The sequence below is a fragment of the Musca domestica genome, unplaced genomic scaffold, assembly GCF_030504385.1.
Source record: "Musca domestica strain aabys unplaced genomic scaffold, Musca_domestica.polishedcontigs.V.1.1 8, whole genome shotgun sequence".
Classification (NCBI taxonomy): domain Eukaryota; kingdom Metazoa; phylum Arthropoda; class Insecta; order Diptera; family Muscidae; genus Musca; species Musca domestica.
In genome coordinates, this window is record NW_026712409.1 from 10,926,748 (window position 1) to 10,934,098 (window position 7,351).

At 34.8% G+C, this 7,351-nt stretch overlaps 1 protein-coding gene across 1 annotated transcript in view; it reads right to left on the reverse strand.

The window, feature by feature from the left end:
* LOC101894193 (uncharacterized) overlaps window positions 1-6,445 on the reverse strand; it is a 66,712-nt gene extending 60,267 nt beyond the window's left edge. Inside the window, exon 1 of the mRNA XM_005177416.4 lies at window positions 6,326-6,445. The gene's annotated coding sequence lies outside the window, so the exon portion shown is untranslated. The remainder of the gene's footprint in view (window positions 1-6,325) is intronic.
* Between the last annotated feature and the right edge of the window lie 906 nt (window positions 6,446-7,351).

The window sequence follows — 7,351 nt, forward strand, 5'->3', positions numbered from 1 at the left end:
TCCACTGACAGATCATTATATTGTTTACAAGCGTACAAAAGCATTTTGGTGAGAAATTTCCAGAAAAAAAGTTATTCGTGATTTGGCTGGAAAACCACAAGTGCCTATCGTTAGAGCACTCCAGCATTTAAATGTGAATAAATCTGTTGTGTTTCCTACCATGATACTGGCAGCGTAGCCCCACGTCAAGCAAGTGGATGGTAGAAAACAGCAACATCAGCAGAAATGGTTCGAAAAATAAAAAAGAAACCTGATCGATAATCGCGTCGCAGTGGCCAAAAATGGCTCGTGAGCTCAACATATCGCAATATTCCATTCGGCAAATATTGAAAAATGAGCTTGGGGTAAAGCCATTGAAATTCCAAAAAGTGCAGGTACTTACACCGCAATGCAAAGGAAATAGACTCAAAAGGGCTAAAGAGTTGCTTCGCTTGGCCGAATATGGTGAACTGCCGAATTTGGTTTTCTCCGATGAGAAAACATTCGTTGTCCAGCATTTTGTAAACAAACAAAATGATCGTGTTTACTTGCAAAAGAGGTCAGCTGAAAATGTGCACCTTCGGTTGGCCACCTGAACTCAAGCGCCGTCCATGTTGATGGTGTAGGCTGATGGTCGCTCTCCGCTCGTGTTAATCGACCGTGGCATTAGGATAAATGCCGAATATTATCGCGAAAATATTCTGAAGGGTTTATTAAAGCTTTGGGCCCGCAAACATTTTGGCCGCAGACCTTGGACATTCCAACAAGACTCAGCACCACCGCACTCAGCACCCGCCACCCAAGGATGTTTACAAAATGAGGTTCCTCACTTTATTTCCAGTGCACAATGGCCACCAAAATCTCAGTATACCAATCCGTTGGACTATTTTGGCAAACAGCGCTTTGCCGGGAATGGGCCAAAATACCGCAGAGCAACATGTGACGGTTTCATTCGCCGTTTGAAGGCCATAATTCGTGCCAAAGGTGATCAATTCCAAAAAATCTAAACTTATTCTAAAATTTCGGGATATTTCCGAAATGTTTTGCTTTCATTCAACAAAATTTAAAAATGATGGCGTTTGACTTTGTTGCAGTTTTTTTTTTATTTCACTCTACATTGCGAAATATATGTCAAACTACCCTTTGTATAGGATCAAAACTATATAAGGGGCTTAACAACATTTGCTTAAAACCCAAAACTCCATCGGGGTTTTGATCTAAAAACGAGTACTGCTAATACCAACGTGCATTTTAAATAACCCATACTGGCTCCCAGACAGTAGTAACTTATCGGAGCTTAGGTGGAGATTTTTGTAAAAACTCACACGATGTACAACTTTAACCCTCAAGTGTTTTTGATATATATTAATTTCGGTTTTTAGGTAAGATTAAGACTCTTGACGTCTTCTAGAACCTATAGTAGAATTTTATAACATATAATTTTTTAGATTATTTTCGGGTTGCCACGATCCTATTAAAAGAGAGTTTTAACCATATTTAAAAAAGGTTAAATTAAAGTTAAAAATCCACATTTAGCCATTTAAAAGATACTCTTAAAAATCCAGCTTTAGTACTTTAGAAAATATTTCTGAAAATCCACATTTATTTCTAGAAAAGTATTTTTAAAAATCCAAGTTAAGACCCTGAAAAAATATTCAAAAAAATCCACGTTTGGTCATTGAACAGATATTCTTAAAAATCCACGTTTATTCCTTGAAAAAATGTTCTTAAAAAAATCAACGTTTAGTCCTTGAGAAAATGCTCTTAAATTTAAAAATTCTCTTGAAAAGATATCCTTGAAAAAATATTCTAAAAAACAACAACGTTTAGTCCTTGAGAAAATATTCTAAAAAACAACAACGTTTAGTCCTTGAAAAAATATGCTTAAAAATCCACGTTTAGTCCTTGAGAAAATATGCTTAAGAATCCACGTTTAGTCCTTGAGAAAATATTCTTAAGAAATCCAAGTTCAGTCCTTAAGAATTATTCTTAAAAAATCCTAGTTTTGTCCTTTAAAAAATATTCTTAAAAATCCCAAGTTCAGTCCTTAAAAATATACTCTTAAAAATCCGCGTTTATTCCTTGCAAAGATATTTTTGAAAAAATTCACGTTTAATTCTTGAATAAGCATTCTAAAAAATCCACATTTAGTTCTTGTTTAAATATTCTTTAAAAAAACACATTTAGTTCTTGAGAAACTATTCCTTAATAATCCACATTTAGTCCTTCAGAAAATATTCCTGAAAATCCACGTTTAGTTCTTAAGAAAATATTCTTAAATAATCCATGTTTTGTCCTTTAGAAAATATTCTTAAAAATTCCAAGTTCAGTCCTTTAGAAAATATCCTTTAAAAAATCCACGTTCAGTCCTTAAGAAAATATTCTTAAAAAATCTACGTTTTATGTCCTTGAGAAAATATTCAAAAACATCCACGTTTAAAGCTTTGACAGACCTTGAAAAAAATGTAGAAAATTATATATCTTTTAGTCCTTAAAAAATCGTATCAAATCCGTTTTTGTATCTCAGATAGTCCTTGAAAAAATATTCTAAAGAAATTCACATATAGACCTTGGAGTGATGTTCTTAACATATCCACACATTTTCCTTAAAAATCCACTCTTGGTCCTTAAAAAAATCGAGTTTTGTCCTAAATGTGAAAAAATAGTACCAAGAAGATCTGGTAGTCATTGATGCACTTCGATAGGTTTGAAAGCCCTTGACAAAATATTCCTAAAAATCCACGATCATAGCTGTAATTATCCATGAAAATGAAGTAATAGATCTATGTTAATAGCTCCACTATATCTTGAAATGATACTCTTAAAATCGTTTTTAAAAATTCCTGTTTATAGTTGTGAAAAATACTCTTGAAACTACCAAATCCTTTCAGAAATATTCTGAAAGATATTCTTTAAAAATATTAAAAAGATCATTATTATACCTCTATGATCCTATGAGAAAAAAATTAAAATATACATTTAAAAAATATTAAGAGTTCTCTATTTTGCCAATTTCCACCTCCAACTATATTACTCATTAAATGAAGCAACAGATTGCCCCCGAAAAGCTGTTTATTTTTTCTTTTGTTAAAATTATTTAAACAACAATTAAATCTTTTGACTACGCCACGAATTAATGCGTTAACGTAAAAATTAAACAAACAATTTGCAACAGTCAAATGAAAACATAACCGAATTTAAACAAGGTGTAAATTAATTGCTTAATAATCCGTGGCCTGAGCAAAAATAAATTCAGTTGACTTGGAAAGACAGTCGCCAATAACGACCAGAAGTATGCCCTAAACATCAGAAGCTGAATATTTCGGTTATAACAAAATGAAAATGAAATCAAATGCCTAGATGGGATACATAAAGTAAAATTATGTATCATTGTGAGTATTTTGAAAAATAAAACAAAAAACGACTAGAAGAAACGTATATTCCGGGTCTTACATTAAGAAGATTGTGTCATGTTTATGAAAGAAAATCCAGGTATTTAACGGATTCACACCCTAGATCTCTTTGGACCAAATCCCTATCAGGACATTTGGAGTCGATCCAGGAGTATCCTTCAATCTGTCCTTTCGTCCTTCTGGCTGGCCCGTGCGCACGTTAACTCTAAACTTGGTACATCCCAATATTATTAGCAAACTTAGATCGAGTTCGGAGGTGGACAATATTGATCCACTCCTTCCGGTACCACCCCCACAAAATGGAAATATTTTACTGCACAGAAAGAGAAAGGTTAATTGCAAATCCTTATATTTGTATCAGTGCTAGGTCAGACGCGAAAATGGACAATATCGATCCACTCCATCAAGTACCTCCACCACAAAGGGTCAACATTTTTATACCCTCCACCATACTATGGAGGGTGTATTAACTTTGTCATTCCGTTTGTAACTCCTCGAAATACTCATGTCAGACCCAACAAGGTATATATATTCTTGATCAGCGTAAAATTCTAAATCGATTTAGCGATATCCGTCTGTCTGTCTGTCCGTCTGTTGTAATCAAGCTATCTTTCGAATGAATTGAGATAGATGGCTAAAATTTTGCACACATGTTTATTTTTCCAGTAGGCACGTTAAGTTCGTAAATGGGCCATGTAGGTCCACGTTTTCATATAGCCCCCATATAACGGTACCTCCCTATATTCAGTATTTTGATGATTTTAGCGACATTATTCACCGGAATTGTTTCAAAATTGGTATTTGAAATTCGTTATGGGAACTACAGTCTGTGACAGAAAACTGTCTGTGCGGGTCCAGGTCTTCGTATAGGCCCCATATATCAGTACCTCAATATATTCGGTATTTTGACGATTTTAGGTACAATACCCACCGAAATTGTTTTAGATGTGGTATTTGAAGTTCGTAATGGATGATACAGCCTGTGACAGAAAATTGTCTATGCTGGTCCAGGTCTTCGCACAGCTTTAACGGCACCTCCTTATATACGATATTTTGATTATTTTAGCTACATTATTCACCGTTTGTTTCAAGTTTCGAATTTGATTATGGTAATGGCTTATGACAAACAATGCCTATGTATGTCCACGTCGAATAGACCCCAAAATAACGGCTATATTCGGTATTTTTAAAATTTTAACAGAATTTTTTAAGGATTTTATTTTTTAAAAAATTCCAAATTCGTTGCAAATGGTGGAGGGTATTAAAAGTTCGGCCCGGCCGAACTTACTGCTTTTTAACTTGTTAATAATTATAACTCTTATAAAATGTGATGCAAGAGTCCGAATGTCTCTAAATTACAAACAGCACAATGTTTTTATCAACCCAATGTCAGGTGTGAAGATGGAATATATCGGTCCACTCCTTCTGGTAGTTCCTGCACAAAGGGTCAAAATTTTGAATCTTCATGAAGCTCATAAAACTCGAAATTAACATCCGATTCCATTCAGAATTGGTACTTCTCAAAATTTTTATTAGCTCAAGATATGTTTATAAGAGGATAGAAATCAGACCATTTCTTCTTCTGGTATCTCCCCTACAAATGCTTCAAGATTTTGAAAAACAAAACGCTCAAGGATTTCTAAAAATTATCACATTTCTCATATAAAGAGAAGAAAGTAACCAATATAGTCGAAACCTGACACGTCATTAGGATCAATACGAAATGGACAATATTGGTCCATTCCTTCGAAACCTACTGAATAGAGGGTCAACAATTCTAATAATTATAACACAAGTCAAATTATATATTTAAATAATCGAACATTGGCTGAGGGTATACATCTGTCGGCTAAACCGACTGATACTTTTGAACTTGTTTTACTAACTTCTAATACCCTCCACACTTTGGAAGGAACTTGAAATTTTAAAAAAAATGTCGCTGAAAATTCCCGGAAAAATGATAACCGTTGTATGGGAGATATACAAAGACGAGGACCTGCATAAGTAATTCTTTGTCATTTGCTTTAGTACCGATTCCGAACATCAAATACCAAATTTGAAACAATTCCCGTGAATAATGTCGCTAAAATCATGACAATACCGAATATCGGTAGGTACCGTTATATGGTATGTAGCATCCATATGTTGTAGCATCCATTACGAATTTCAAACTCGATATTTGAAACAGTTCCTGTGAATAATGTCGCTAAAATCATGAAAATTCCGAATCGTTGACGTCTATAGACAATTCTCTTCCAGGGGATAAAGAGCATAGAAAGAACTCCTTGTGTGGATTTTCGGACAATACATTGAAAAAGTAGCTAAAATTATCAAAATACTTCGGTTGGCCACCAGAACTCAAGCGCCGGCCATGATGATGGTGTGGGCTGCCATAACAGCCGATGGTCGCTCTCCGCTCGTATTAATCGAACGTGGCATCAGAACAATTACTGATAATAAAATTAAAAAAAATGTAAAAATGATGGCGTATGACTTTGTTGCCGTTTTTTATCTCACCCTGTATGTCCACTTTTTAGTATTTTAATGTTGCTACCACATTTTGAGAGTTGAGGCTTTTTAGTGATCACTAAATTATGATAAAACACATTTTTTTTTTCAAACCCAACAAACAATATAAAAGCTTCTTAGTGGAGCTATCGCAAATACGCTAATTAACCTATCTTAATTTTTTCCGAAATTTCTTAAAGGTACTAATTTTCTAAACATTAAACTTGATTTTTTTTTTTTGTCTCATCCTTTATTTAACAAATGTTCCTAAGGTAAGCAGGTATCTGTTTTCCACGTCCATATTTCAAACTAAAAACCAATCTCACCACACCAAAAAACAATCTCACTATACCCCTGCTGTAGGGTATAATAATGCAGACCGCAATAATCAAATAACGTTAAGCACTTTATTAATGTTGATATACCTTTCTTCAGGTTGTTAATTTATGCCGTTTGCCAGGAAATTGCGGCTGTTTTGTTGTTACGTTGCCGCGGTTCGGTTCGGTTTAGCGTAATCTTAATAATGATTCAATTTTGTTTGCGCTGTTTTTTTCTCGCTTAAATAAATATTTATCTGTGCTCTTTTTATGGGTGGTGGGGTTTTTGCTTTATGCCTCTTTGGTTTTTATTATTTTTATTATTAATATCACAATCTTTTCTGTTGCTTCAATATTTACTTAAATTAATTTTTCACGTTTGATGTCTCCCACTGTGATGCGGTGGAAATAAACATGAAGCAGCGGGTGATGTATTTTTTGTGTTTTTGTTCCTTTTTTTGTTATGGGGGAAAACTTTTGTTTTCACAACACTTAACACTTTTTTTCGGGGCCCCAACTGGAAAAGGGGGAAAGAATTTATTTCTCCATCCCTCTCTCTCTCTCTCTCCGTTTTTTATTAGAACTTTACTGACGTGTGGTATGTCAAGAGAGGGGGAGCTGTAGAGGGCGTATGATTTGTTTATTTTTTAATTTGTGTCTCTTGGGTGGGTTATTAATTTTTCACATCAACGTAATAATTTTTTATTTGAGTTCAAACAAAAAAAATCAAGCCTCCATAGGCTTGTGTGTTTGTGTATATGTATCGCTCCACGCTCACTGTGAAAATACCACTACCGGCAATTTTATTCTGACGTCGTTGGCTATCAAAACGCGTGTGTTTGTTTTTTAATTATGGGCCTCAAATATTGTTCCGACAACGGAGGCAGATTCCCCGGCTACTACAGTTGACACAGTTGTTTGAGGTTGATTTTGTTGTTCTTGTTGCTGTAATTGTTGTTCTTGATTTTGAGGCTGTTGCATTTGTTTACACTCACGTTGCAGTGACACCACTGCCGGCAATGATGCTGCAGCAGACGTTGCTGCCACTGTTGCCGCCGTCGATGTTTTACGATTCAATAAAAACACAACCACTGAAATATCAAAAAACTGAGCTGCCGTGGTCGAAATGGCCGT